Source organism: Chiloscyllium punctatum, chromosome 12 (genome assembly GCF_047496795.1).
Source record: "Chiloscyllium punctatum isolate Juve2018m chromosome 12, sChiPun1.3, whole genome shotgun sequence".
Taxonomy (NCBI): Eukaryota; Metazoa; Chordata; class Chondrichthyes; order Orectolobiformes; family Hemiscylliidae; genus Chiloscyllium; species Chiloscyllium punctatum.
In genome coordinates this window covers 57,075,741-57,096,540 of record NC_092750.1, presented here as the reverse complement: position 1 = coordinate 57,096,540, position 20,800 = coordinate 57,075,741, and the positions used below count along the sequence as shown (strand labels likewise).

Genomic DNA, 20,800 nt, shown 5'->3' with positions numbered 1-20,800 from the left:
CCAAATGAGTTAGTTGACATCCATGAAGCATCATCAAATAAGTCACAGAAATAAAGGGAGCAAGTTTGGGTAATTCTCTGTTTCCAGCAGGTTGTCAAATATATTAAATCCTTAGCCACAGGGGGCTGTCACTGCAACATAAATCATTGCATCTTTTAAAAGGTAAACTGGATACATATCTGAAAGAGAGAGATGCATTATTACTGAGAGACACCAGGACACCAGGTATTCATTTCAGATTGTCTCGTACAACCATCAGATGGAATCAGAACAAAAGATTTAGGATACCAATGGACCAAATGGCCTATTTCTGCATTAGAAATTTCTAATCACAGAATGGAATGAATTTCTAGATGACAGGTAGAAAAGTCTTTACCACCAGCACAAGGAAACAAAACTGAAAAAAAAAGGCTTCTGCTCCAGACTACTCCCCAGTGATAAAATGAAAGCACTGTTGGAAAAAAAGCATTATTGCTCATGCATTACCCACAGACTGAAGCACTTTGAAAGTAAGGACATTGAAAGTAAATTAGCTGTGCACCGTTACTCTTTGGGGACATAATTTCAGCTATCCCGAAAAGTTAAGAGCTAGTTCCAATTCCAATGGAATAAACTGAATGCTGTCCAAAACTCCACAAGAGGATAATCCAATCCTGATGCATATTCCTAACTCTCTACTTGTTCCTGCCAAAATTTTCAGCAGGTCTGCAGAGATATCAGCTTTTAATTTTGATCCACTGATAATCTATAATGGCTCCAGAGCAGAATGAATAGTGGCAGTGAATGGCATTACAAGATTAAGCGGAGCAGATGCAAAAGAATGAGAACAGAAGGGTTGGTCATTGATTGGGACACAAAAGGGTGAAAAGGTTAACTCAAGCAGAGAATAGGATAACTGCAACATCCACTGGGCTACCGTCTATACAAAAAGTATAAGCATGTTTTAGAAATTTCTAGGCCCCTGCTACAGGGGACATTACGATTTCAGTTTAAATGAAAGAGACTTAGTTGACCAACACAAAACTACAGAAAATCCTGTTTTGTTTTTGGTTTGGAGTAAAAGGTTTTTAATAAAGCAGTCACCACTGTAATTTTTATATGTGCCCAGGATTATTAAAGTGTACAGTTTCCGGCATCTCAAAACACTTTAAAATATGCAAAGTGTACTGGATGAAGGATGTGATGGCTGTATATGTGAGGAGGGAGCAAGCAAAAGCAGGTGCTCAAACTAAGCACAAAACAAATACAAACAAAAGAATCCACAGATGGAAAAGGTTATGGGCATAAGGAAACAGAGTACGCTACAATTTAAGAGAATCTAATGTTGTATTATTAAGGAACAGGTTACCTTACAGACAAAATGTCTTCAGGTCTAACACCTGCCAAAATATCTGCAGCTCATTGTTAAACAACAGTTGGATTCTGACAGATGAGGTTTGTACCTGTTTATGCGCTGCCCAGGTACCTATGAACATTGTCAGCATGATTCTGGTGTAATGCAAACTCTGGGGAATGCCTGATAATCAGCAGGGGATACCAGAATAGATCCTCTAGTTTCTGCTTACTTAGAATTTATTGCTAAAAAAACAGCTGAGCTTAGCTTGGCTTCTGTTTGTAATGCAGTCACATCAAGACTGGGTTCAGATACCACTCCACTATTATTCAGCCTAACATTCCTATGGAGGAATGTTACATCGGTGATAGGGCTTCTTTTTGCTTTGATGGGGTTGTGGGAGGGGGGGGGGGTGGACGGAGGTGGGGAGGGTGGAGATGGTGGGTATGGCATTGAGCAGTGACTGATTATTGCACACAGCTGTTCAGAACAATGTTAAACATTGCATAGCATGACTTAAAAGTCGGACAGAAAGTTGTCTTATTACAGTGGCTAATACCATCAGAATCAGATCCACTGGTAGTTCCACTCAGAGATTACTGATAGAATCTTCTGTGAAATTGAGCTGCCTATCTGCCACATTCAGCAGTAATTCATTGTACCGGCAAGCCTTTGCAACATGCTTAAGGGATAAAAATAAAAACAAACATGAAGTTGTGGATTTTCAATTCAAGATGAAGAAGCAATGATCCTGCATGCATTAGTTTCACCTGAGAAGGGATGGGAATTGGCATTGTGACTTTGACAGGGTTAAATAAAAAGAATTGGATTCTCTAGCCATCATACATCACTTCCATGACCCTTCATCCATGTTCTACTGTGGGCAGACTTGGGGAGCCACGTGAAGATCAAAAAAAACAAGCAAGCGAAGACTGTTCTCCTTCATATATCCTAATGTTGATAAATAAATCTCTTTTACAAAACTCATTCAAAAATTGTAAGTGTCTTTAAGTGGTCAATCAGTTGTTAAAAAACCAACCATAAAAGTAGCTAATCCTTTGATAGCCACTTAAAATTGCGAGCTCAGCTCCCAATGCAAAGAGTAATGGTTTGGGCGCATTTGAAACTTAGCTAAGTATTCATCATCAGATCAGCTCCAACAACAGTACCTGCAAAATATCAGTAATGAAGTCTATTAAAATGCAGAAAGAGATTTTTGTTTTCTAAACTATATCAGATGGCCTGAATGATTCGCACCCCACCTTTTACCCCACCAGCAAAATCAAGACCTGTTGGAAACTGGGGCGAGAAATTACACCCAAGGCTGACCTATGATTTTTAAAAGCCTCCAGAGTAATTCCAGCTCTGCATGCATCTAACCCAAAGTCTTTCTTTGTTCCAACCAATGGCATTACCCTTATAGAAAATAAAACATTGTATCTTTTGTAAGACCACCACAGTCCAATTGTTTCATTTATATTCACAGTGAAGCCCACATTTGATTTTCTCCTAATGTGTAATGCAGTGATAGCCATCCTGAAAGTTGAGAATCAATTGTAACATTGTACCTCTGATACTTGGAGGTCAGATCCTCTAAGTGAGGACATAAGAAAATTGGAACACAAAAAAGCAACGTATGTAAAATTTTGAGTTCCCGCGAACTCCTGCCAAAGTTATCACCCGTCTTATTGGACTGCATCTACCTAGTTGGCTAATTGTGGCCACGTGATTTTCCTGTGCCTCATTAAAAAAAAAGTAACAGTATCTTGTCTTGTGATTTAAAATATATTGTTATTTTACTTTGCTAAACAGAAATTAAATGGTCCAACAATCACTTGTGTATTCCTGAATTGACAGATAGATTATTCCAACAGAGATTACTAAAATGAGAGATGGAGTGTGTGTACCAGTAAGGACTAATAGGAAAGCAAATGAATCTTCTTAATCTGCTTCTGATACAACAGATGTTGGAACTGCCTTTCAGTCATTTAGAAGATAAATCACTAAAAGATACGGAAGCCTAGTTTTCACTCGGGCATTTGTATACCCCGGCGTCAAATTCTGATTAATGCAGTGAAAATTTGAAACGGGATCAGGCATCGTAAGTGTATTTCCCTCCATCACCATGGAGCCCTATAAATACCACCACTGTCCAGCTTGGGAACAAATGAGACGACATCTGCACAGTTCACATGTCTGCCAGGACAACCAGACACACGAATTGCGAGATCTTTGTTCACTGTTGCATTCAATGCCGACACAGAAACAGCTTCTCTTCGGCTAATTAAAGCAGTCAATTAATGAAATGAACTCAACAGCATTTCAGATTAAAACAAATCAGTTGCAAAACAAGTACTGGATGAAAATCGAGACTTTTCAAACCTAGTGAAAAAATGTTGAGGGGGTGCAGTAGTAAAGCGAATTATAACTATTGAATGTTGTTGATACATTGAATAATGGAGGTGTTTGCAGTAAGATCTTCAAATTTTTAATTAAAAAAGCCTTAAATCACAGTACAGTATTGAAACAAACAGCTGACAGTTACCACAGTTTGTTTAGACTGCGCATTTCCCAGACTGCTGACAGAATGCCTAAACCTTTCATTTGTAGTGGATTTTGCTTTGTAGTACCAATAATAAGACTATGTTTTTTTAATGGCAAAAAGAAATGTTATTTTCCATTCAAGTCTTCCCTGCGTCCTCTAATCATAGATAATGAAAATTGGATAATGCAACTGGTTTCCTCGTTTGTTCTAGACTTGCTAGTATCCATAGCTATAGCTTTTTGTCCCTTTATATGAGCTAACTCATGAACCACTTTAGTTAACTAGATCATAGGTCACCCTGATGCTTGACTGGAATTGGTGAGACACAAGGATTTCTCTGAACATTGCTTTCAAACGATGTGGAGAATGTAACAAAAAAAACTTTTCCATTTCCTCCCAAGGAGAAAGTACCCTGTGCTTCCTTAGTACTTTCATACTAATTAGAATTCAGTGGATTTGGAGGTGAGTAGGATGGTGAAAGAGGTCGGGGGGGGGGAGTTGTTTGAAAGTGATATCACCCACTGGCAATTCAGTTCAATCTACCTTCTTCATTGTGCCACGTAGCATGAATCTTAAAAGTGCAAACATATAAAATCTCTTATTCCCATTACTATAATAGTGTAACTGGCATTCTATTGTACAACCCAAATTCTAAAGAGTGCAAAGGTAAGATTTTAACTCCTTCAAAATACATCCAGGATCAAAATCAGGCCTTGCATAAGGGCCCTTCCAAGATCTCCAAGTTAGTCAATAGGGTCACAGTTTCAAATTAGAAAATAAAATTTAGTACAAATACTTAGAAGTCCTTTTGACCAAGAACAGACTCCTAAACAGGGCAGTGGAGCCTAAATCAGAGCACTGTGTTGGATCATACATTAATATTGTTTCCACTTGGGAAGGCTAAATTGGATCTAAAGGCCCCTCTCCCATCTGTCTTGTGATTATATAATCCACTCAAGCTTTGTGTTCATAGCTTAGCACGTGACCTCTGGATGAAGTTAAATTCTAATTAATACACACAGTGGGAAAACGAGCTTACTCTGCAACTTGCCAAAGCTAATACTTAATGCATTGTTGCTAACTTCTGCTCAGTTGGGATGAATTGTTTAAGATGCAAAATTAATTTGGTGCTGTAGTTACTGCTGCATTGCCAAGCAGAGATAACATTACAAACTACTTCACAAAGAGGAGTCAATGGCCTTGGAAAACCTGATAATACTATTAACACGATAATCAAGGCCTCCATCCTTCGTACGAATGACTATGCATGCCTTGTTCAAGTAATGGAGACTACTTCCACTCCATACCCCCTACCGAAACTTCACTGCTAATGCAGAAAACCAGCCAGAAGCAATTCAAATTGCCTCATTAATATTTATTAAGCACCATGAAACAACGTTACAGAAAAGCAAGTCAAGATGAACGAATTAGAGTTCCGTACCCAAATAGTGCAATGCCTCGACATGGCATCAGTCTGCTGACGAATCTGGGCATTGCAGCCGAGTAATACACAAGCTCCAAAACAAGAACTTTAATCTCGTCGAGCTTTTGCAGACCACTGGCATGGGGCAAATGATTTTTGCATGACAATCACATCTCAGAACTCAATGCACAGATCATGTCCCTTACCAAACGTCAACTGTATTTTTTTATATTTCAGTGCAGGACAGAAGAATTGTTGATAAAAGATTTTGAGCAGCGTATGCTGCAGTGGATCAAATATACTTAGCAAGCTGGCACAATGTCACCAATTACATCAATGTGGCGGAGCTGCATTCAGATTTGTATAAAATATGTCTCAGCACCTTTATCAGATAACAACAGATAAAGTCTAGTCCCAAATATTTTCAAGCTTCCTTTATTTTGCAGGTGAATCGTGATTTGCAATTGTCTAATGATCTGAATCCTCTGTCCCATGAACAGCAAATAGGTTAGTGCTACCACACACTGTAAAGTTATTCATGAGAGCACTGAAAGAAATTTGAAATGCAAGTTCTTAAAGCCCTTGGTATTAATACTCTAAGTGCCAAAGAGCAAGATACACAAGGGATATATATGGGATTCATTGTCTGGAAATGGATTATGTTAAAAATCAAACAAGCTTGCATCAATTAACCGTTTAAGTCGCTCAGCCATTGATAAAATGGCAAAGCACCAAAATAAGTGCATAGTCAGTAGGGTACAATTTGATAAAAGATTAATCTGCATAATTTATCAACATTAAGTAACAGCTAGATGTATGTCTTCAAAGTCACCATCTATCGTGCTATAGAACTTGAAAATCTTCACAAAAAGGTACGACGAAATGAAAAATAAAATCAGCCCCATTACTTTAATGAAGATTTGGAGAATTATAAATCATCTTGCAGTACCTGCTTCTAATATAAAATTGCACCTAGAGAGCAGTATTCAGCATAATCTTTCATAAATTTACATATTCACGAATGCTACCGTAAGCAATACATAAATATCATGACCACAGATATCATATTCATACAAACAAACAAGAGAAGTTCCTCTGCTGCCGAACGTTTTAGTTGGCTCATCTTTTCACAGCTACTGCGATATACTTTTGCCAAATGCTTTCAGATAACCTAATCTGAACGATTAATGACATTTCCGTTAAAGTGCCCCATGCCAATCTTTGCCTGTCTCTTAAGTTATTCCAAAAGAAAAAAGGGACTGGGAGGATTTGTGAAGTTAAACTGACAAGGAATATCTTCAAAAAAGAAATTTTTCCATCAACATTTTACATTAAAACTGAAGCCACAACAATATGTAACCCGAAAGAAAATGAACTGGACAGAGGCGTACTTCATTCGGAAAAAAAACTCTTAAAAACTCCGGTGCGCATTTCACCAGAAGCTCAGAAGCTCATATTTTCCTAAAAAATATCTTGACATTATCACCTGCAAAAAAAAACTTCTAGAAATCTAATCACAAAGCGCAGCAACTGAAGACCCGTCTCGCATATAACCCCTCACCTTCATATTCAAGGTCGGAACAGAATCCAAACTGACACTAAACTTTGGGGGTGGGGGAAAAGAGGAGAAAGGAAGGGGGCGTATTCGAAGAATGTCAATTTTTTTTCTCTCTGTCTGTCGAAGCAGCGACTTGACTCCCCCTTCCCCGGGTTTTACTTTCCCGCAAAGGAACAGCTGCCAAGGGGGGCGTGAGAGGCAGAAAGTGAAGCACAGGGACATTTGTGTACTCCAGTGACAGAGCACGGCAGCAGCTGCTCGACCCTTGTTTTGCATACCTATGGTCAATCTCAATTGGCAGCTCAGACTCCTTCAGAACGGTCCACTGCCTTCCCTGGAATAATACCTTCCTGGGGAAAGGGGGCTGGGGGCGATTTGATGCCCCTCCGTGAGAAGAGTTCATTCGCCGGCTTTATCCCCCAGGTCTGGGACCCCGTCACACAGCCCGAAGCGAACACCGACAGTCAAGAGCCAGATTCACACACACACTCTCTCTCTCTCACACACACACTCAACTTGCTCGCCAGTCTTTTGTCTGGGAAAACGCTTCTCGTCATGATGCTGGAAGAAGGTGCTGTCTTTCAAACAAAAAAAAAGTGCGACAGGCTGCGTGAAGGTGAAGGGCTCTTTCCTAGCCCTGAAAGAAGGTGACAGAGGACTCTGTGATCCTTGAAACATTGGGCCCACGCTGAGCTTTTCACTGTGCTGTTCGGGGCCTATTGTCTCTGTTAGATTCCTGAGTGGGAATACAGGAAGGGACGCTCTGTCCAGAATGCAGTCGCATTTAAATGCAAATCAGAGATTAAGGGGGACACACACACATGCCTCTGCTTTAGCAAACAATCATTTCAGTTTAATTTCAGAGACAAAATAGAACCATGGTCAGATTAATAATTGCTCAATGAATTGCACAAGCATAAGAAACAGAATAAAGACAGCAGCGCCTTACCCAAGTACGCTGAAGTGTTGTAACCAGCTGCAGGTTAGATTGAGTGGAAAACTGCTGGCACGGTGATTCCGGAGCACTCAGCAATGTTGTGTGCAGTCACTGTGAAGGACTCATTCAGTTAAACGCGAACACTGAAAAGCTTCCCTATTTCTTGCCCTCTCTCTCCCTTCAGGCTTTCAGCAGCATTTCTTTCATCCGCTTCTGCGCAAAAAGAAAATAAAATAACTAAACATTCACATTCTCAGATGACATTTCTTGTCCGGTTGGATGGGCTGCAACAGCACACGAGGTTCCCACCAGCACACAGGATTCTCTGTCGCCAGTATTAGACTTCTCCCACTGCTTGTGTGTAGTATTAGCACCTGGTACTATAACACAGCACAGAGCCGACTCCGAGCACCGGATTGGTGGATGTCTGCTGTCCATCAAGGGACATTCAGACAACCAGAAGCCCACTTGCAAAGCTTGATGCCGGTACAATAACAGAGAGGTCTGACTGGGGAGGAGTTGGCGTGAGAACACAGGACAGGAGGATGGAGTTCAGGAGATGGGGGAGGATGGCTGCATTCCTTTACCTTTATTTTCACTGTCCATAATCCACCGGCGAGTTCTGGGGGCTGGGGAGGGATGAACGGACCGTGACTGCAGAATCGAATGATGAAGCTCCTCAATAGTAACGGAGTTCTTTCTGAAGTCTACCTTTCTTACCCTTAAACTCCGACAATTACACAGTGGCTCCTATTCAGAAGTCATGGAGAGATGAAGAGTTTGAAAGACTGTGCCAGTTTCTTTTGGATTAATGGGGGGAAGGGGAAGGGGATGGGGGTGGGGGTTTGGTGGAGTGGTCTCCCCACATTTTCATACTGCAGTGCAGAAATTCCTCTAGTTTTTTTTTCCCTTGCCCAAATTTGTTTCACAGCCTGAAATGAGGTATGAGAGTCAGAATTCATGTTTTAATGATGTTAGATTCAATTAATAAAATGACATTCAAGTGATCACGTACGCAGTGAGTTAACACTGATATTGCAAAAAAAGTATGTTTTTTAACATCCTTGGCATGTTCGTGTGAGGGAAACTCTTATCTCAGTAAACCTGTTTTGCAGAATCGGAAATAACTAAAAAGCAATCTTATTCTGATCAGTATGGTGAGATTACCTTTCTTTGAGCTTAAGATTTGTGCCAGTTTTCATGGTCTTTTTTTTATAGATAGCAACAGTATGGCAGGAATCATTGGACACAATTGAATTTATTGCTTTGCATGTGGAAGCTATCTAGACTATCTCATTCCCTCTATTTCCTTTACATTTCCACATATACTACCAAGAGTATTATATGACTGGTGACACATGATACTTATCCAGCATCCTTTTGCTGTGCATATTACCAAGGTCAAGGAGAACGTGATTGACGGAATAAAATGTGTATTTGCATCTTCTCAGTTTTATGGTTACGAGTTTTTAGAAATACTTTCTCCTTATTTGCCTCACACCAGTTCTTTTAAAGCCCTTCTGCACTCTCTCCAATGCATTCACATCGTGGCTGAAAATGTGTTGCTGAAAAAGCGCAGCAGGTCAGGCAGCATCCAAGGAGCAGGAGAATCGACGTTTCGGGCATGAGCCCTTCTTCAGGAGTGAGGAAAGTGTGCCAAGCAGGCTAAGATAAAAGGTAGGGAGGAGGGACTTGGGGAGGGGTGTTGGATATGTGATAGGTGAAAGGAGGTTAAGATGAGGGTGATAGGCCGGAGTGGGGGGTGGGGGCGGAGAGGTCAGGAAGAAGATTGCAGGTTAGGAAGGTAGTACTGAGTTTGAGGGTTGGGACTGAGACAAGGTGGGGGGAAGGGAAATGAGGAAACTGGAGAAATCTGAGTTCATCCCTTGTGGTTGGAGGGTTCCTAGGCGGAAGATGAGGCACTCTTCCTCCAGCCGTCGTGTTGCTATGGTCTGGCGATGGAGGAGTCCAAGGACCTGCATGTGGAGTGGAAGGGGGAGTTGAAGTGTTGAGCCATGGGGTGGTTGGGTTGGTTGGTCCGGGTGTCCCAGAGGTGTTCTCTGAAACATTCCGCAAGTAGGTGGCCTGTCTCCCCAATATAGAGGAGGCCACATCGGGTGCAGCGGATGCAGTAAATGATGTGTGTGGAGGTGCAGGTGAATTTGTGGCGGATATGGAAGGATCCCTTGGGGCCTTGGAGAGAAGTAAGGGGGGAGGTGTGGACACAAGTTTTGCATTTCTTGCAGTTGCAGGCGAAGGTGCCGGGAGTGGAGGTTGGGTTGGTGGGGGGTATGGACCTGACGAGGGAGTCACGGAGGGAGTGGTCTTTTCGGAACGCTGATGGGGAGGGGAGGGAAATATATCCCTGGTGGTGGGGTCCGTTTGGAGGTGGCGGAAATGACGACTGATGATACGATGTATATGGAGGTTGGTGGGGTGGTAGGTGAGGACCAGTGGGGTTCTGTCCTGGTGGCCATTGGAGGGGCGGGGCTCAAGGGCAGAGGAGCAGGAAGTGGAGGAGATGCGGTGGACAGTATCGTCAATCATGTCTGGGGGGAAATTGCGGTCTTTGGATTGTACGGTATTGGAACTGGTCACTGTATATTATGGTTGAACGAACTTCTCTGCTCTGAACTTCATCTTGCCATTTATCTGCTCAAGCTACCAACTTGTCAATGCCCTTTTGTAGTTTGGCACTGTCCTTACAATTTATATTTGGAAACTCTGTTTTCCCTAAAATAGCCATTTATTACTGTGGTTTACCTCATCTTTCGGCAGCCCCAGAGTCCCCAGCTTCCCCAGCCCACTATCCACATGAAAAAAGGTTGGACAAGCCCGTTCTGCACTGTTCTCCTCACAGTATATACTATTTCCATATTTTGTATCTGGTCATCCTCCTACAAGAAGTATGCTGTGAAACTTGAAAGGGGTTGGAAAAGATTTACAAGGATGTTGCCAGGTTTGGAGGGTTTGAGCAATAGGGAGAGGCTGAACAGGCTGGGGCTGTTTTCCCTGGAATGTCGGAGGCTGAGGGGTGATCTTATAGAGGTTTACAAAATCATGAGGGGCATGGATAAGGTAAATAAACAAGGTCTTTTCCTTGGGGTGGGGGAGTCCAGAACTAGAGGAGAGAGGTTTAGGGTGAGTGGAGAAGGATTTAAAAGGGACCTAAGGGGCAACTTTTTCCACACAGAGGGTGGTGTATGTATGGAATGAGCTGCCAGAGAAAGTGGTGGAGGCTGGTACAATTACAGCATTTAAAAGGCACCTGGATGGGTATATGAATAGGATGGGTTTAGAGGGTTATGGATCAAGTGCTGGCAAATGGGACTAGACTAATTTAGGATATCTGGTTGGCATGGACGAGTTGGACTGAAAGGCCTATTTCCGTACTGTACCTGTCTATGAATTTATGTGCAAGATTTGAAACTATAAACTCAGGTTTACATTATTAGTATATTTCAGGAAAAGCAAGGGTCCCATACTGACCCTGGGTAACTCCCCTTCAAACCTTGCTGCATTTTGAAAAATGTCCAATTGATCCATGAAGTGACTGGTAACATTTTGTGGTGAATGTTGATTGGCAGACTTTTCTTCTTTCCTGTGTATCTATTTTGATTGACAAACACACAGTCAGTTTGATATTTGAACTAAAACTATAAAGGGTCTAATAAATACTACTTGGTAAAATTAGAAGATAAATATTTGATTCATGAATGCTCAATGGCTCTGAAAGTTTCCTGGCTGTAGAATCATATCATTAGTTACATTCTCCTGATAGGTTATGGCTGAAAATGTGTTGCTGGAAAAGCGCAGCAGGTCAGGCAGCATCCAAGGAACAGGAGAATCGACGTGTCCGAAACACATTTTCAGCTCTGATCTCCAGCATCTGCAGTCCTCACTTTCTCCTGATAGGTTATGGCATTGTTCACAACAAGAAGTTGAATATTTTATTGGAACTGGGAAATCTCGCTGCATAACATTGGCATGGATAAGGATTTTTGGTCACATCACTTGAAAGAGAGCCTGGAATCTGTAATCTCAAAAAGAAATTGGAGGTCATCCCAGGGATTATTAGTTGGGGAAAGAGTAGTGCAAAGGAACTGTACGACCCACCCTCCCATTCTGGCACTTTCCCCTGCCACCGCAGGAACGGTAACGACCCACCCTCCCATTCTGGCACTTTCCCCTGCCACCGCAGGAACTGTAAAACCTGTGCCCACACCTCCTCCCTCACCTCTATCCAAGGCCCTAAAGGAGCCTTCCACATCCATCAAAGATTCACCTGCACATCCACCAATATCATTTATTGTATCCGTTGCTCCCGATGCGGTCTCCTCTACATTGGGGAGACTGGGCGCCTCCTAGCAGAGCGCTTTAGGGAACATCTCCGAGACACCCGCACCAATCAACCAAACCTCCCCGTGGCCCAACATTTCAACTCCCCCTCCCACTCTGCCGAGGACATGGAGGTCCTGGGCCTCCTTCACCGCCGCTCCCTCACCACCAGACGCCTGGAGGAAGAACGCCTCATCTTCCGCCTCGGAACACTTCAACCCCAGGGCATCAATGTGGACTTCAACAGCTTCCTCATTTCCCCTTCCCCCACCTCATCCTAGTTTCAAACTTCCAGCTCAGTTACTCTCTCCTTGACTTGTCCGACCTGCCGATCTTCTTTTCCACCTATCCACTCCACCCTCTCCTCCTTGACCTATCACCTTCATCTCCTCCCCCACTCACCCATTGTACTCTATGCTACTCTCTCCCCACCCCCACCCTCCTCTAGCTTATCTCTCCAGGCTTCAGGCTCACTGCCTTTATTCCTGATGAAGGGCTTTTGCCCGAAACGTTGATTTCGCTGCTCGTTGGATGCTGCCTGAACTGTTGTGCTCTTCCAGCACCACTAATCCAGTATTTGATTTTCAGCATCTGCAGTCATTGTTTTTACAAAGTCTCCTAGGCTCCAGGGACATTGGAAAACTGGACTTTGTCTTTGTGAGTTTTGTAATGGAGGTGCAAGGATCTTATTATTGTGGAAGAAGTCATGAAAAGGAGATACAAGAAGCCTAGAAAGAGAGGTGTGTAGGAGAATTTGACTGAAGCTAACTTGTTTTGGGGCGTTGGAATTGGGGACATTCTCAGAAGATAATCAGTCAACTGTCTTTAGGTCATTTGGTACAATCAGTTGCCCTAACTTCCATTTGTCCCTTCTCCGCCTAACCATTATCTCTTTCTTATAGTAGTGAAAAGGCTCTTCACTTTGTAAATTGTGGTCATACAGTGATCTTAAGCGCCCAGTTACAGCATTAGATAAATGCTGGTCTACCTGGAGATACCCAAATCACATGAACAACCAAAGACAAAATTAGGTACAAATATGTGCAGCTAATGGCATACATATTCCAAATAAACAAATCAGTTAGAAACAGTTTAATCAGAGTTCCGAAAAGGGAAAAAATAAATTTTTAATTTTTATTTTTGTACTTCCATGATAACTGCCAGGGATGGCAAGGTGACTCAATGGTTAGCACTGCTGCCTCACAGCACCAGGAACCAAGGTTCGATTCCAGCCTCGTTTGACTGTCTAGGTGGAGTTTGCCTTAGCCAATCATGATTTCTTGTGAACAACCTATTCTCAGAATCATATTTGTCTTGCCCTGTGGTTAGGATTAAACCATTATTTCTGCATTTAGTGATTAGGGTTATACAGTTACTTCTGCATTTACAGTATTTTATCAGATCTACATTAGTCTGTGGTTTCTTATTTCTGTCTAGTTCAATGCAATCTAATTTGGCAATGCAGATGCCATTTTGTGCAGCTCCTTCAGCCATTTTGTCCTACCTCCCAGATGCCCACATCCTCATTCCCCCCTTTGATTGCGCTGCAATTACTAAAAGGGAAAGCTAAACCCAAACGAATGCCCTCCAAGGCATTCCAGCCATCAACATCCTCAAGAGCGGCATCACCATCTTCGCTGCCCACCTGGTCACATATATCATTGCCATCAACACGTGCAGGTGAGCCATTGGATTGCAAAAGGAGCAGCCTCTGGGGTTAATCTATGTCACAAAGGAGCTCATAAGCTTAGCTATTAAACACTTAATAATAGCAATACCAACAACAGACAGAGGAGAATGATTCCAATATACATAGCGAAATTGATAAGCCAATTGTACCAAGAGCCCCATTCCCAGTTTCCCCAACTGGTCACTTCAATCATTCCATGAAGGAACACCTGGATCTCATCTTGTATCTTAATAATATTGCCAGTGCAATCGGGAATGCCCATAATGCACTTATCTTGGGCAATTGTACAGACCCCACCTTCCCGGGCTTATATATAGTCTAAGGCGTACTGATTCTGCAAAGAGTAAAGACACAGATCTGATAATCACAGTTTAATCTGTTCCAGAGCTTCTTTGATCTTATTTCTTAGACTGGTCAGGCTGCAGATGAGGTAATTGCGGTTCTTTTGACTTATAACCCCTGCTGATCCTCCCAAGCTCAGGGTACTCAGGATTCCCCAGCCTATTGACAATTCCTCCATTGTCACCCAGTCCCTTGGGATCCTTCCAATTGGAGCAAAAATCAGCTGAGACCGACCACTGTGTCCTCTTCCGATGAAGGTTCTATCGACTTGTTCACTGGCTAGGACAAGGTACTATTGTGGAACAAGGGCTCCGGTAGTGACCTTATGGGGAATATCTTTGCCATCAAGGACAAGGAAATTAATAGCTTTACCTTGGCTGAAGAAATAATAGCATGGTTTGATGTATATGAGGGAGGGTTTGTTAAAATAGGATACTGAAATGTTACAGCAGGGGTTCTGGTCAAGTCTGCAGAAGTAAAGGGCCAACAAGAGGCGTCGCTTGAGCGCTATTAAATAATGGGCAAAGTGACTATTGAGCACTTGCACTGTATGGTAGACAATGGCCCTCAGATTTCTGTTCCCATTAGGCTCTCCTTTAGGAGAAAGTGAGGACTGCAGATGCTGGAGATCAGAACTGAAAATGTGTTGCTGGAAAAGCAACACATTCCTGAAGAAGGGCTCATGCCTGAAACGTCGATTCTCCTGCTCCTTGGATGCTGCCTGACCTGCTGCACTTTTCCAGCAACACATTTTCAGGCTCTCCTTTAGCTCTATTGCATGTGACCTTAGCAACAGTACCAGATTCATAGTAGCAGGGTTGATCATTTTTATCCTCACTAGGCTTACATCTGCAGGTAAAATAAAAAAAGGCAAGTTTGTTAATGACATGGTAAGTCCCACTGATTTCTACTGTCCCGATGAACCATATGGTCTTTCTAATGTAAAAGTCCATTGCAATGATCAATTTTTGTCACGTTCCACAAGTCGAAGGCATCTGGTCAGTGCACTGGGACAACATCCCCTCGGCATAGGTGATGGATAATCTCAGATCGTTGATACTTAGTGTCTTTCCCCATCAGGATGTCATACGTGATCAAACAGGTCAGTAGGTAGGTGACATGTCTCTCCTCTTAGTTCAACTATCTGGAATAAGGATAACTTTAAAACAACAGCAACATTCAAAAACCCAAATGGACAAGATCCTGTCGGTTTCCTAGAATTCCAGTATCCTCTCCTCCTCTCGCCCCCTTCGATTGGTGCGACTAATCAACTTACAATGGGGCAGGTGGCCCCAAGCTGAGTGACCAGCGACTTTGACCGCTGTAGGGGTGGTAAGTAAAACCTGAGAGGGGCCATCCCTACGAGGTTGGAGACCCTTGCGAGTCCAGTTCTTGACAAGCACAAACGAACCAGGCTGCACCTGTGATGAGGCTGAAAAGGAGGGAACATCGCCATAGGCTGCACGCACCTGGGAATGAAAGGCATGCTTAATGCTAGTGAGAGCAAGAACATAACCAATCATTTCTTTGGTCATGTGGTGGACATGGACTAAGGAGGGGGTCGAATCATTCCAAGGGGTACAGAGCGGGTGACCGTCGGGAATCTCAGTTGGAGACAGTCATGTTGCCCGCAGATGTGGACTGCATTTGGAATAAGACCACGGGGAGTAGAGTAACCAAGGAAAGGCCAGTCTCAGCCATTACTTTGGCAAGTTTAGTCTTAAGAGTCTGATTCAAGCATTCAACAAGGACAGCAGCCTGAGGATGATAAGTACAATGCAGTTGCTGATGAATAGAAAGCTAGGAACAGAGTTCTTCATTAATATTACCAACAAAGTGCAGTTCATTGTCTGAGCTAATGAACCCAGGTGTACCGAAGCGGGGAATTTTGTTTAAGCAAAATCTTCTGCACAGTCGCAGCTTTAGTATCAGTAGTTGGGTAAGTTTCAACACATTTACTAAAAACATCAACAATGACCAAAACATATTTATAACATTGGCATTTACTCAACTCAATGTATCTCAAAAGGGCTGCCGGGCGAAGGGTTATCTTCCCCTGATCGCAGGGAATGCCTTGCCAGGGTTACGCTCCTGACAGATGAAGGAATAGTCACTCACCCTCTGAGCCAACAAACTGTAGGTGGGATGCCACCAGGAGCTCAGAAGTAAGTCACTGACTGCTCTGGCACCACAATGAGCTGCGCAATGAGCACATTCAATAACCCAGAATGCAAGTTCATCAGACATGCAAGTTTGACCTCTGGGAGTGGTCTAGAGTTGAGCGTCAGGGTCAGACAAACAGCCCAACTCGGACCATAACAGTTTATTAGTGTCAGGGGCGTTCCCCCTGAGGTTTAACAACATCTTGGATGGTTGGAATTAATTTATCCAAAGTTGACTGGCTCTTGTTAGAATTTGTAGTCTGCCTCATCATACTGGACACAACCATAAGGTCCCCTTTCAAGGCTGCTTTTGCTGCTGCATCGGCCAAATGGTTGCCAATATCAACAAAACCTTTGCCATTACTGTGGGCAGTACATTTAATAAATTTATCAGTGGTAAAATTTGTTTATGAGAACCTCTTGATCTGTCTTCCTTTTCCCTTTTCATTTTGTAACATTCTATTTTGCTCCTCCTCAATCTGCAATTTGCATCCTTTCACACTTCTGCCATTGAATATTACTTGCCATGTGTTTGCTCATTTGATCTGTAATGTCATCAAAGCTTTTACTATTATCCTCACTTTGCTAATCCATTGGATTCACCCTCTGCTCCTTGAACCCCATTTTAACTTTACAGACAATTCCCTAATGTCTCCTATGTTAGCTGATGTGCAACTCTGTCTCTTCCCAAAGCCTTCTAACTCATCCACTCTCTCTATGCTGAAAAACTACTATTCCAAAATCTAGTGTTGAATGACCCAGAATTTCTTCAAATCAAACTTTGGAAAATTTAAGCCATCGTCCACTGTCACAGACTGTCGACCTGCCATGGATTTGATTCCCATGCTGCAGGCTGCAGTTTTTTATTTTGGTGCTTGTTGGATTTTGAACTGAAGTTCCAGATTCACGTTCTTTCTATCAGAGGTTGTTTGCTTGCATCTCTGCCTCTTTCTCAATAATTTGTCACTGAAACTGCTGTGCATTACACCTTTGTCACTTGCAGACTTGACTGTTTTGATGCTTTCCCGGATATGGTGTCACCTCAGCAGTGAGTCCTAGTTGACTATCAATAGTCTGAGCTACATTGTCTTTTGACTTAAATGGAATTTGATGGGACCTTCAATGTAGATTCATTTCCCCCTTGGATGTATTGATGTCCAATTATTAAGACCAACGTACCCGAAGTCTCCCTTGATAATTTAAGGCCAACCGTTGAACTGCACAGTTCTTTACTACTGTCATTATATTTAGATATAGATCTCTCAGATTGTAACCTTTTCTCATGTGCACATTCCTTTTTAAGAACTTCAACCGGTTTAAGAATACCGCCTTCGGTCAATTGGATGCCCAATTTAGTGGCGTTTTCTTGTCAAGAGGCTAGTAAAGAATTATCTTTAAGTTCCTGACAATATTGATGCCAAAGTCCAAGTAATTCTTTGGTTTTCGAGCCCAAAGTTTTTTGCCAAATTTGCTGTTGGGCCAACTTGACCATGTCTATATTCTTTGGACTTCCCAATGACCATTGTTCATCACCCAATTTTTTGTTTGGGTCACCAGACAACTGTCTGAAACTTTGATCTTTTTTCGGATCTTTATCACATAACGCCTGCAAAAGACAATCTTTCTCAATGGCCTAATCTATATAATTTCCCATTATTTCTTATTTTCAAAACAATTTAAAACAGATGAATATTTCAACATATATGACAACACAGCATTAAAACACTTTTTAAAGGGAATTTAAATCTTTAAAACATAATTTGCAAATCAAATTTAAATGTTTAAATTACAATTTCTTTAATCACGACCATTATTTTACATTTGGAGCACAAACATTCAAACACCAACAAACAAATGTGCAGTCAAACCAGATAAAAGGAGTTAAATTTTGTACAGGCTGCAGGAAGTCTTTGTGGTTCAGTCTCTTTCAGTCTCTCTCACACACACACACACACACCCTCTAACCTTTTCCTCTCTCACTATTTAATTCAAGATAAGCTTTTAATGGCGGCATGGTGGCTAGCACTGCTGCCTCACAGCGCCAGAAACCCGGGTTCATTTCCCGCCTCAGGCGACTGACTGTGTGGAGTTTGCATGTTCTCCCTGTGTCTGCGTGGGTTCCTCCGGGTGCTCTGGTTTCCTCCCACAGTCTAAAGATGTGCAGGTCAGATGAATTGCCCATGCTAAATTGCCCGTAGTGTTAGGTTAGGGGTATGGGTGGGTTGCGCTTCGGCAGGGCGGTGTGGACTTGTTGGGCCGAAGGGCCTGTTTCCACGCTGTACGTAATCTAATCTAATGCCGTTTCATGAGTCTGCAATGCAGGAAAATATACAACTGGAATTTATTTTAACCCTATTCCCAAAACACAAGATTATCTATCCAAAATTATATCGAATCCCTTTTTGTCAATTTCTGGTTGACAAACCCTTGTAACTTCCTCAGAAACCTAACCCACTGATCGGTGTCCCATCAGGAGTCCGTTTCACACCCTGAAACAACTATCATAAACTCAGGATGTACAGTTCCCTACAACACAAACTAGGTTCACTACTTTCATATGGTTTTTCTTCAATTACATACGTATATCCTCAAGACCTAGAAAGTCTACCTATTAGTTCAACTATCTCAGTCCCTACATTTTTTTCTCTCGACAATCTGCCTACATTCAAACATCTCTTTTTCTCAAATTTCTTAAAGTAATAACAATTCTCATGCCTGACCCTCCCTTTTCGGCAGGATGGTTATGGATTTAGCAAATGGACCAGTTGACCCCAATCTGCTGTGAAGAAACCAAATGGAAATTGCAAAGAGTTTATGAACATTGTTCATTGTCAGAAATGGAGCATGAACACATAGTAACAATCAATCAGATTCCCCGAGGTCCGTGTGCACATTTGCCTTAGTCTATCATGATTTCTTGTGAACAACCTGTTCTCAGAATCATATTTGTCCTGCCCTGTGATTAGGGTTATCCGTTACTTCTACATTTACAATATTTTATCAGATCTACATCAGTCTACGGTTTCTTGTTTCTGTCTGGTTCAGCGCAATCTAATTTAGCAATGCAGAAGCCATTTTGTGCAGCTCCTTCAGCCATTTTGTCCTACCTCCCAGATGCCCACATCCTCAAAGGCACTTAATATAGAAAGAGTTTTGAGCCAAATGGCCACTAAATGTCGATCCTCAACCCTTTCATGCAAGACTGCACATTTAGAGTTTCTGATTACAGAACTGATGTGTTCTGATGTAAATGGCAACAGTAACTAAAATTTAAACTGGACTTGAAAATATGCACTTACATTGACATTTTACAAAACTAAACTACAGTCATACTGAGCCAAATTAATCAAAGAGAAAATGTATTTAGGCACTGAAATTTTCATGGTTAACAGTGACTTTTTTCCCATTATATGCTTATTAATTAGTAAAATAAATTTTAGTTGTTTAGCTGATTGGTAAGATTTCAAAATTGACCAAAATCTATGACAAGGGCTGTGCTGAGAATATCGTGATGATGAGAATTAGTTATATCATTGAATTTGATTTAAAATTTGAAAAGCTTTCCCCAATTTTTGATGTTACTAATACTATTAACCTGAAACAATATTTTTGTGTTATCACAATATCAACATGCATACGTATGTTTGCCCTTTCATTCTAGACAAAAGAAAACTGCAGATGCTGGAATCCAAAATAGATGGGCAGGAGGCCCTGAAGAAGGGTAACACCCGAAACGTTGATGAGTCCTGAAGGAGGGTTACATCCTAAATGTCGATGAGACCTGAAGGAGGGTTACACTCTGAAAGGTCAATGTGTCCTGAAGAAGGGTTACACCTGAAACATCGATGTGTCCTGAAGGAGGGTTATACCTGAAACATCGATGTGTCCTGAAGGAGGGTTACACCTGAAATGTTGATGAGACCTGAAGGTGGTTACACCCCAAAATGTTGATAAGTCCTGAAGGATGGTTACACCCTGAAATATCAACTTCTCCACCCCCTGATGCTGCCTGGCTAGCTGTGTTCTTCCAGCCTCCTGCCTGCCCTTTCATTGTAGCAACGAGTCAACTCGCAATACCCCTTAACTCTTGACTAACTAAGGAGTTAAAGGTTATCAGTGGTAGGTGGAAGTATGAAGTTTAGTCCATGATCTTATCGAATGGTGAAGCAGGCTTGAGGGACTTCTAACATCCAAAAATATTGGAAAACTATTGCTCCCTTGTTCTGATATCACAACAGTAGATACAAAAATTACTTGCAAAGTGCATTGCAATGTGCTGTGACTATGATAGCTGTGATGTCAATGCAGGTTCTTCTCTGGGTCACCGGAGAATCCAAAATTGGTGAGAAGATCAACACTGCAGGAAAGAAAACAAAGCCTTGTTAACTGATGAGGACCTGCTTATATAAATTTTTGTTTTACTTTCAAATTGAGGCAATGAACTGTGCAGAAAACTTACAAAAATGCTACTG

General features: G+C 42.1%; 1 protein-coding gene across 3 annotated transcripts in view; it reads right to left on the bottom strand.

The window, feature by feature from the left end:
• Nucleotides 1-8,165, bottom strand: part of lrrn1 (leucine rich repeat neuronal 1) — a 44,181-nt gene extending 36,016 nt beyond the window's left edge. Inside the window, exon 1 of one of the 3 annotated variants that reach the window (XM_072582626.1) lies at nucleotides 7,809-8,165. The gene's annotated coding sequence lies outside the window, so the exon portion shown is untranslated. Of the gene's footprint in view, nucleotides 1-6,862; nucleotides 7,035-7,137; nucleotides 7,306-7,808 lie in introns of those variants that run through there. The other 2 variants (XM_072582628.1, XM_072582627.1) reach the window with 2 other exon arrangements.
• Nucleotides 8,166-20,800: the final 12,635 nt, after the last annotated feature.